At 44.1% G+C, this 11,710-nt stretch overlaps 1 pseudogene; it reads right to left on the bottom strand.

Moving 5' to 3' along the window:
- Positions 1-1,332: 1,332 nt before the first annotated feature.
- Positions 1,333-9,800, bottom strand: LOC123158497 (putative aldehyde oxidase-like protein; annotated as a pseudogene).
- Between the last annotated feature and the right edge of the window lie 1,910 nt (positions 9,801-11,710).

The following is an 11,710-nucleotide window of genomic DNA, read 5'->3' as shown; positions in this document are numbered from 1 at the left end:
TTAGGGCATCTCCAATGCGGATCACCAAACATATCGATTACAGTGTAGGTTGACCATATGATATACGAGTCAACTCTAAGCCTCCCATTTTTCTAATTAATGACCTCTCTTTCTACAATTTGTGGTTATGTGCCCATAGAGAACTGGATGTTGAGCTATTTAATTATTCCTACACTTTAATAGGCATAATGATTTAATTTACTGATGCATCAATAGGTTCTACTTTGTTTGAATTAAAAACAAGCTAGTGTGCCAAGGGCCTTGGGAAGCGGCAAAGGGTTTCACATCTCTTGTTCAAAATATGCTTGTATTTGCAAATGTATGTTATTTGTTATTTGCATGCTCTGTTTATTCGCCCAGAATACCCATTTACTTGTTCCTGCATTTTATTTCACGCAAGGTTTTCACGCAACTGTATAAAGTGTAACATTGCTCTTTTCCATTCATTAGCTGCACTGTGGCACCTTGTCAGCAAAAAAAACACGACATTTGGTTTTCGATGTCATTATATGTTTATTTAGTTTTGATCTACACTTCCATTTTCGGTATACATTTTCGGCAACCAAAACTGCAGCACTTTATGGATTTCTATGTTTGCCTCTTTTCTGATTCCACCATATCCATATTTCGAGTAATATGTGATTTGAACTTCAGTGTTCTCCACATCTTGATTCTCTGATGTAGTTAATTCTTCAGTTTTTCAGTGGGTAACTTTTGAACTAGTATTTCCGTTCATGACATATAATTTTCATGAAACATATAGGAATCAAAATGGTCCTTTAGAAGTCCTCATAGTAGACAGACAAGCACATCATAATAATCACAAGCTACAAGCACAATGATTTGTGAATAGATTGTCGTGGGCCGTAGCACACATGCATGGCATGCACCACCACGAAATACTCCAATTTCTGATGATTTGCGGTGTATTCTGGCGAGGTAGTAACAAGTATACATGGGAGCAAGGAGCAAGTTATCTGTTCTTCTCTACAGAAGCCTGTTTAATTCATATGGTCAATCTGGTAACCGGATGAATACAGGGGTGGCGTAAAAAGGAAATCTGGTGGTAGGTTGCCTGTTAACCTGTTGTGTTTTTGCCTTTATATAGTACAGTACAATGTAGTTTGGGTTTTTTGCGTTGGAAGATCGGGCCTTTCCAAGTGGCAAGCGAGCAGCTAGCATGGGAACTAGGCACCGCCTTTAGGTTCAGTCTGGAATTGCAAACACAAATTATCACAAACATCACGTATACGATTTAGACATTGTGCAACATGACCACACCACACGCCCCTTCCGATTGACCACCGGAATCTTGCATCACGCCGCAACAGCTCAAGATTGATGTTCAGACAGGCTTTCCAAGTACTTATCCACGATCTCCAAACCACACATTTCCTTCACGAGAGTCATCGACGCAGGGACGTCGAGCTGGAACATGAGCTGCGAGCTTCCAAACTCCTTCCTCGCTGCTCGGATGGCTTCTCTCACCTCACAATGGACGGATGCTGCGAGAACCAAGACAGGTTCCCCAGAAGCTGACAGAGGCAAAAGCGGTTTGATTACCTTAACAATGATATTTTTCATCTGGCAAACAAGTGAAATATATTCATGTTGTTGCTCCAGGGAAAGAGATCACACTCCTACCTTTCGACGAGAGCACGTGGTTCTTGTGGTATCCGGTGTTGAGCACCTCGGCATTGAACTTCTTTGGGACGGTGTCGACGCTCAGGATTTTGTAGACCCATGTGCTGTCGCTCATAACCATTCCATCAGTGTTTGTTTCGTGTTCTTCGTTTGTGAAGAAACCAATTCCTTGTATAAAGGAGCCTTCAATCTGTAAGATAATGCTAGAGATAATATATGAATATATGATGCCATCGTGTACTATAATGAAGAACAACTCTGATCAGGGCGGCAATATAAATATCCATGTTAACTGCCGAATGATAAAAGAAGAGCATAGCTCAGTGGAAAATATCTCAAAGCTGGCCCAAGTCCACTGCAGGGTTCAAACTCATTCCATAGTCATACACAAGGCCGCTCCGTAGTAAAGTAATAGCTCCTGTAAGAAGATCAATCTCTACCTGGATTTTTAGTAAAAAGGAAATCAGAAAATCAGTTATTCAAGCTCTTCCTGTGTATGCTATGGGTATTTTTAAGTTCCCGGCTTCCCTTTGTGAAGAGTTAACCCAGATTGTCAGGAATTTTTGGTGGGGAGATGAGGAAGATCGAAGAAAAACACATTGGTTAGCATGGGACAAATTAAGAAGGTCTAAAGGTAAGGGAGGTATGGGATTCCGGGATCTCAGATTATTTAACCAAGCCCTCTTAGCCAAGCAAGCGTGGAGGTTATTGGTTTATCCGAATTCGTTGTGTGCTAAGCTGATGAAGGCAAAGTATTATCCTCAGGGACATATTCTTGATACAGTGTTTCCTCAGTCTGCATCACTCACTTGGCAAGGTATTATGCATGGTCTGGAATTACTTAGAAAGGCGTCATTTGGCGGGTGGGTGATGGATCTAGTATTAATATTTGGAGGGATAATTGGTTATCCAGGAGCACTGGACTTAAAATTTCAGCTAAAAGACATAATACTAGATTGAGATGGGTCTCTGATTTGTTCTTGAGCGAAAGAAAGGTATGGGATGAAATTTTGATTAAGTACCTTTTCTATCCCCATGACGCAGAGGAGATTCTTAAGATTCGTATTCATGCTTATGGGGATGGGGATTTTATTGCGTGGCACTATGAGAAGAACGGCATATTTTTCTGTTAAAAGTGCGTACAATTTAGCGATTAAGTTGAAGGATAGTCAAGATAAATTGGGTCAATCTAGTGGAGATCCATGTGGAGAAAGAAGGCTCTGAAATTTAATTTGGAAGGCTAATATCCTTCAGAAGATAAGGATTTTTGCCTGGAGGGCAGCAACCAATAGCTTGGCAGAGACCAATAGAGTTAAGCACCATCAGATTACTTCAGGTATGTGCTCTATTTGTGGAGTAGAAGATGAAAGCACTTTTCATGTCCTCGTTACTTGTTCTAAGGCTCGTGCTCTGCGACTCACCTTGAGAGAATCGTGGAATATTCCTGATGAAGAGTGGTTCAAATTCTCGGGGTATTGATTATGTTGGATCATTTGAGCCTGCAACAGCGAGAGCAAGTTTTGTTTTTTTTCTGGCGAGCATGGCACCTGAGAAATGATTTAATTTTTGGAAAAGGGCAGGAATCCGTTGCTGCTTCTGCAATTTTTGTGCTAAACTATTGGTCTTCTTTTACGTCCTGTCATGAGACTGTCGAGGTTGTTCCTAGTAACAAAGGTAAAGAAAAAATGGGAGGTGCTACACCAGTTTTCGCAACATCACAACAACAGGTGGGATGGAAACCTCCACCAGAAGATTATATCAAGATCAATGTCGATGCCAGCTATGTGGAGACTATTAATGCGGCTAGTGTGGGTATGGTTGTGAGGAACTCATCTGGCGAAGTTATTATATCTTCGTGGGACTTTTTGGGTCAGTGCTACAGCGTGAATGAAGCTGAGCTACGTGCTTGCCTGGCAGGCCTTTATATAGGTATTACTCTTCACCAGTCCATTATTTTGGAAACTGATTGTGCTTTTGTCCGTTCTTTCCTTGCAAATGAGAATCTTCACAGGTCCTCGCTCGTTGATCTGAAGAAATAAGCCTTGAGCATATCGAAGATGCTTAAGAATTTTAAATTGCGAAAATTAATCGGAACGCCAATAAGGTGGCTCATGAAATTGCGAAGTTTAGCTTTATAAGTAAATCTGATGGGATTCTTCTTAATAGCGTCCCGCCTTGTGTGGCGAATTTTATAATGAACGATTGTAATAACATTATTAATTAATTAATGTATGGGGTTTTTTCAAAAAAAAAGTATCACAATATCATCCATTTGTAGAACATCCGGTCATTATTGAACTATGCTAGTGTGATTGACATTTAGCAGAATTTTTTTGTACCTCACTTCTACCAGCCCCATAGTTCAGATAGGCATTCGATTCTTGGCTAGGTACCCAGTATGCACCCGAGGACAAATTAACATTATCTTGGACGGCCTATTTGGTAACAATAAATCATACTACGACCAAGTGTTAGCACATTTAAAGATAAAAATTTCCACACATAAATATTTTACTTCCATGTAGCATAAAAACCGGAGGGAAATAGACAAATAACCTGAGAAATCAAAACATCCCATGAAACAGCACCACCCCATTGTTGCTTGAGCTTCTCCATGACTGGCTTTAATTTGTCAACCAGCATGTTGCAGCCTTGCAGGCCTCAAGAGTTGCTGCACAACTAGATTCAGACGAAGTTCTACCAGCGGTGAGCCCATCTTGGATCAAGTTCGGCGTGTCAGCGGTGAGCCTATCAAGAAGGAATTCACATCCATCAGGCCACAACTGTCCCAAAGAGAAAACCGCCATCTGCTGTTCTTTGGTCCACAATCCTTGCCCAATCTCAACACCTCCAACCTCCACCAGGACGGAACCACCATTGAGCACATACACTCTTCCAGGAGCCTTGATGCCACCTTCAAGATGAGGGGCACACAAGAGATACCCCTCTTGCGCCACTTGTTGCAGTTGTTAAACTGCTTGCTGGATTCGGCTCGATGCAGGTAGCTCGACGTCATGAGCAACATATCGAAGATAGAATGCAATGTGTACGTAGAAGCTTCGCCTGCGCTTTCTGGATAGAACAACACAAGACTGTCATAGGTTTGGAAATTCTTTTGTCTGACACTAATTAGCATCGAGTGACAGCACCGTAGCAACATGCTCGATTATGGCTTCAGCGACACATGAGCCCTGCGTGTCTCCAGGAGCACGCATTGCCGACTTGGATGTGGTGTTTGTCTTACAGACCTTGATGTCAAACGAGAGAGCACCCTAGTTGTATTTCTTCAGGCCTGACATCATATACTCTGGCATTAGGGAGCTCATGTCTGGAGAAATCCCAGCGTTGATCAATATGTCCAGGTGCGATTCTCCCATCAGACTTGAAACCAACAGAGTAATATGCTTTTATGGGGTGCCGACCCCCGATCATGATCATGTCAGTACTGCGATTTAGATACATCCACACCAGACGACGTAACTTGAAGGCACAAAGTGCAGCTGCTGTTGCTACCTATAAAAGCATATATTGTTGGATCACTGAGCAGCAACAGTTAAAATGGTCAATGTTTTGGTTTTCATGGAAGCTAAATGAACGGTAAAATGAAGCTCAAATGGACAAACTTATGTTAGAAGCCATCATTAGAACTCTAATCTCCCGTAAAAAATAGCAATTATTCATATAAAAGTAGTTGTTAGATTCTTTCAGTTGTACACACATGCTTTGAATTTGTTTTGCCACACTATTGCACTACTGTTCAAAATAGTTTGATTCTTACTTACAGTGTGTGATCTGAATGACTTCCCACCAAAGCCTCCTCCAACCCTTCTTGTAATGACACACACATTGCTGAATGGAACGTCGAGGCACCTCGCTATGACACTCTGCACAGCCTCAGGGTATTGTGTTGAACTGTAGACCACCATATTGTTATCTTCATCTGGAATCGCTAGTGCTGTTTGTGTTTCCATGTAGAAGTGGTACTGAGAGGCAAGTTTCACCTGCAATCATCGAAGTTATACATATTAATGCATGCCACGTAGTATTCTCCATGGGTCCCGTGAACTCACATTTTATTATGGAAAGAAACAATTATGGAACTTATTATATAACTGTGACAAAGTTGCATCACAGCAACCCAAACTTCCATACAGATGCTAAGTTAGTGTCCAAATTTAAATGGCAACTATCAAAGAAGATTCAAGAATCAGCTAACTATAAACACCACACTAGACATTTAAGCTAATTAAATTAGAGTGACTATAAAGTTATACGCAATAAAAAGAGGTGTCCACAAGGTCAGCATCATAGATTTTGGCAGGTCTAAATATGCTTGTGCTTTCTCAAATTTGATGCTATCTTTCTGTATTAATATAATGCAGTAGTATGTATGCTTCAGTTGATCATATCAAATTTAAATTTTATCGTTGTTAAGTGTAGAAACTTCCATTCACTTTTGAGTAATGCAGGTGAAATGTCAGTATGACAAGGTCTCAGGGCGTGTAGAATTAGCATACTTCTATTGAGAGGAACTTTGGCCATGCCCTTGAAAAATTCACCGACTTGTTTTGGATATTTCTCAGGAGGAACTTCGAAATAGCTACTGTGTTGTACTGTTTGTTCTACAGTTAAGATTGGTGGCTTCAAATCTTTCGTGTCATATTCAACAACCTCCTGTTTTCCTGCCAAGTTGGCGTATCTCTGAGTTTCTGCAATCTGGCTAAAAGTCCACATTTTAGTGAGATCAGCACTGAAGAACTATACAATAAAAATTATTTCTAAATTGTTTGTGATTCCTATAGACCAAAAGGTAGCTAACGCTTACTTGTAATTAGAGGCAAATTTCCACATAAATAATTAGTTAAATTTAAGAAGATTAACCCCTGTGTTCAAAATTAAATATGGTCATACTGTGTGAAAATGTGAAAAAAAAATATAATGACTTTTTTGCACATCCAATTGTATTGAATTTCAGTAAGCAATCTTGTTCCGAAAGAAACAGAGATATGAGTGTTGTTAGGCGTTTAATTAACCCAATCTAATAGGGGTTTTGTTAGGGTATTTTACAAGTAAAATTTTGGATGTAAATATATAGATATCTTTTCAATGAACAACTGTGTGATATTAATGTTTTAGTATTTCAATTTGTACAGGAACATAAAAAACTTATTTTATAGAGGAATAATGAGGAAAATTCAATTTATAAATTGACTTTATTATACAGGAATTTATTGATGAGTAAACATTAAAAATATGGAAAGATAAGTACCACGACACCAAGAGCTTGTCCAACATACTCAGCAACTGGAGCACCAAATAGTGGCTCATCCCCAAACATGAAGCTTGATCCAATATTTTGACCTCCACCAGGAATATCCTTCACCTAAACAACCGCGAGGACCTTCTCTGATGCTAAAGAAGGCTTGAATTTGATATTCTCGACATATGCAAGAGGCCGTGTGCTGTAAATAAACTCTCCGTAGAGGCAATTTTTTGGAGCAAGAATATCATCTACATATACCGCCTCCCCTGCATTACAGAAAATAAATTATACCGTTCTGTACCTAATCCCGAAGGAAGGATAATTTGGAGAGGAAAACTTCTAGACCCCATTAAGAATTCTGATGATGTGAGCTAACCACATACCAGATGCTTGAAGCTCAACTGCATATTTCTTAATCGGCTCACCAACTGGTTTATATTCATCACTGGAAACTGTTTCTCGACGTGAAGACAATGGAAGGTTACAAATATCGTCTGTATCTAAAGAACCAGCAGAACTAATATTCAGAGTTTTTCCAGGCCCTTTGATTCCTTTAGCAAATGGAGACAAGTAACTGAAGAGAAATCCAACAGCCACACTGACTCTGTATTCAGGATGTGATGTTCCTTCCATTGGTACAATTGTTTCTCTAAGTAGCTGAACTGCTTCAAGCACAACAGATGGAGTGAGCACTTTTCCAGTCAGGTGTTGTTCAACTTTTGTTGGTCTAATAGCATGTTCTGTCCCATAGGCACCAAAGGCCATGTGTAGGTTACTCAACACAAGATCACCAGATGATTCATTCAGGGAGACATGGCCTAGCATATCAGTGTTAATATATGAAACAACATTGCCAAGAGGGCGCGGTGCCGCTCGGTAAGTTTCGAAGATCACATTACTTTCTTTCTGAGAATCTGAAGCCCAATTTGGAATAAATATGCTCAGGAGCAAATGTACTGGGATCAAGAGGAGGCTGCTCCAGAAACTCTTCAAAAGTTACCTCTAGTGTTTCTGAATAAACCTGAAGACGAATAGTTGAAGCAGCACCAAGAAGTACGGTCGCGATGTCCGAAGGAAACGGGTATTTCTGCGCTAGAACTATGTTCCCACCAAGGCTTGCTGTGTTGCGGACAAATGATGTGGCCACCTTGCTCATGTGCTCGGCGAGTTTTCTGAAAACCACACTTTCATTTGCACATGATGTGGATCTAGCTTCTTGCTCAAGTATCTCAATAGTTTTAGAAATTGGTGTAGCTGCCCCAATTCCAATGCCAGTATCTTTCTTCCAAATAACTGAAAGTTCAGAATGCCACCTATGTCAATATACTTGTTACATAAATCCTGATCCTTATATAACTTTACACCAGCACTTGTGTTCCACACAACCACTTTAACTGCGTAGACACTAAATAAGCTAGAATTCAACAGGTCATAATATTGCTTGATGCTTTTAGGATGATACCAACCCTCTCCAGAGACCGTGACATCAAAACATCAGCTAGATGCAGGATCAAAGATTTTATCTCGGATTTCAGGAAGTCCGGGAAAGTGCAGACTCCACCGCCAGGAGTGTAAGCTGGCAACTTGCCAACGTTGGCGTCCTTATCACCTTTCTTCCAGAATATATTGAGGCCAAATCCTCCAGGTCAACATCTGAAGAATTTTTTTTGCATGAATCGACAATCGGTCGGTACTCGGTACATCTACACATGTTGCCTGAGAAAGCCCTTTCTGCTTCAGATACCGTCAACTTTGAGAACCCCTTTCGTGGTTCGGGCCTCTTGGATTTGTCAGCATTGGCAAGAGAAGTGAAAATAGACATGCACATGCCAGGAGTGCAGAAGCCACACTGAGAAGCGTGGAACCCGACCATTCTTTTCTGAATAGAATGGAAACCATCTTGTGTGTTTCCCAGGCCTTCGGTGGTGATGTCTGAGCAGAGATTTATGTTGTAGAGCAGGGTCAAACATGAGCTCGCGGAGAATTCGGCCACTTCATCTTTTGTTGGATTATAGGTTGCTATAAGGACTACACAAGCTCCACATCCACCTGCAATAGAGCACAATTATACAATTAGTCTTGGCATTCGATATCCGCCTCTTTTCGGATGAATGAACATAACATGCCAGTATATCCTCTCTCTCTTATCATGGATCTGGAGGGACCGTCCGAACCGAAAGGACCAGAATTTGCGTGAGAACTGAACAAATATAACCAAATTTATTGTTGTTTAAGTATATATTTATATCAATTTGGTTTGGATTCTTAGTTCAAAATCTGAACTTGTATCTAACAAAAGAACAACATTGAAGCATACGGATCCAAAGTACACATTGAATGCCGATGCACAAACCGCGGGCGATATGATAATACATATATGACCCTTATATAACCAGGTTCTTAACAAGATTTCTGCATATAAGCTTTATCACTACCGCACCCGCATGGGCGGAGTTTATATGTTCGGAACAGGGTCACCATGACATATATACTTTGATGTTTGAATACTATGCTGCATCGAGCTGGTGAAACCCACACAGAAATACAAAATCGAGCCGAATTTGCTTATATCTCCGGTGATCGAAACGCTGTCATGTACAAGTACAAAGGTACCCACCCACAATCCCCACTTACGTGGTTAAATGTCACTCACTCGTGCTCTTAATCGCAGGACATAGTTGCATTACCTCAATGTGAAGTTGTGGAAGTAAGCAAGTAATACAGCTTCGAGGGTTTGGGGCTCCGGGGCTCCGGGGAGAAGGAGGGGCTCGATGCTGGCGGCGTGGCTGCCGCAGGTTCCAGCAGGCTCATCGAGAAAAACTGACGGAGCTAGGTGGCGGCATGATGGATCTGTCATCGCGGAGACCGGATTCGGCATCCTGGACGATGCCATCGCACCCACGACTGCCGGCCGTCGTCCTGGCGTGCGTCCCCGAGAGTCACTACCGGAACAGGGCCATATCCCGACGACCAAAACAATGCCGACGGCCCCCGTCGGCTTCTTCGGAGATATGCCGACAGCCTGGTTCTGGCCGTCGGCGTACAAAGGCCGTCGTGTTACGCAGAGATAAGCCGACGGCACCCGTCGGCATAGAACGGCTGTCGGCCTAGCTACATCTACGCCGACAGCTGCCGTCTGCTTACAAAGGCCGTCGGCGTACCCGTGGGGCCCGGCCACCCCCTGGCTAACGGCGTCAGATCTATGCCGACGGCCGAGACGGGGGGCCGTCGGCATAGGTCCGCAGGCCACGTCATCGATCCAGGCCGCACCGTGCAGAGCCTATGCCGACGGCTGCCGTCGGCATATCTGCCACGTCAGTGATCCGCGGCACGCTGGTCGAATCTATGCGTCGGCATAGTTAGATTTTTTTCCGTACATATTTTTTAATGCTTTTTTATGTATTATTATATCAACTAACATGTAGCATGTTAAATATAAACATACATATGAATATATATGTAGTTTGTATTTTTTTCATATATTATGAATATATATATATATAGTTTGTATTTTTTCGAGCACGTTAATAATGTGCGGTCATGTTCTTTTAATTATAGATCCTTATATTTTACTAAAATCAAAAACAGCTATGCCGACAGAAGTTTTGTGGCAGTTGCAAACGCCCGACACCCGTCTCCAGAGAGTGACCCCCCTCACATCCACGGTGTGCCCCCCCTCCTGGACGGTGGCGCCGCCGGCACCTGGAAGGGGGAAACGGACGCGTCGGGTCTACACGGAGTGGATGTAGCTGTGGTTTTGGCCCGGATGTTGCTCCCAGGTGTCCCTCTGGGCCGACCCGACACAACCGGGTGGAGAGGTCCACTGGTCAAAGCCCGTCTGTGCAAAGTCAAAGGGCTAGATCCCGTGGTCAAACGCTCCAGGGTTAGGCGGGACGGGGGCCCTGGGGGGTAGCAATGCCACCGGAGCGTCGTACCGGGCCCTCATACATGCGTGGTGGTGTTGTGGCATGTCCGAAGAGGTGGCACGCGTCTCCGGTGCATGGCCCCCCTCATGGACGGCGCCGCCGCCGGCACCTGGAAGGAGGAAACGGACGCGTCGGGTCTACACGGAGTGGATGTAGCTGTGGTTTTGGCCCGGATGTTGCTCCCGGGTGTCCCTCTGGGCCGACCCGACACAACCGGGTGGAGAGGTCCACTGGTCAAAGCCCGTCCGTGCAAAGTCAAAGGGCTAGATCCCGTGGTCAAACGCTCCAGGGTTAGGCGGGACGGGGGCCCTGGGGGGTAGCAATGCCACCGGAGCGTCGTACCGGGCCCTCATACATGCGTGGTGGTGTTGTGGCATGTCCGAAGAGGCGGCACACGTCTCCGGTCCGTGGCCCCCCTCACGGACGGCGCCGCCGCCGGCACCTGGAGGGGGGAAACGGACGCGTCGGGTCTACACGGAGTGGATGTAGCTGTGGGTTTGGCCCGGATGTTGCTCCCCGGTGTCCCTCTGGGCCGACCCGACACAACCGGGTGGAGAGGTCCACTGGTCAAAGCCCGTCCGTGCAAAGTCAAAGGGCTAGATCCCGTGGTCAAACGCTACAGGGTTAGGCGGGACGGGGGCCCTGGGGGGGTAGCAATGCCACCGGAGCGTCGTACCGGGCCCTCATACATGCGGGGTGGTGTTGTGGCATGTCCGAAGAGGCGGCACACGTCTCCGGTGCGTGGCCCCCCTCACGGACGGCGCCGCCGCTGGCACCTGCAGGGGGAAACGAACGCGTCGGGTCTACATTGAGTGGATGTAGCTGTGGTTTTGGCCTGGATGTTGCTCCCCGGTGTCCCTCTGGGCCGACCCGACAC

This window comes from Triticum aestivum, chromosome 7B, assembly GCF_018294505.1.
Source record: "Triticum aestivum cultivar Chinese Spring chromosome 7B, IWGSC CS RefSeq v2.1, whole genome shotgun sequence".
NCBI lineage: Eukaryota > Viridiplantae > Streptophyta > Magnoliopsida > Poales > Poaceae > Triticum > Triticum aestivum.
This window is presented reverse-complemented; position numbering and strand designations above follow the sequence as displayed.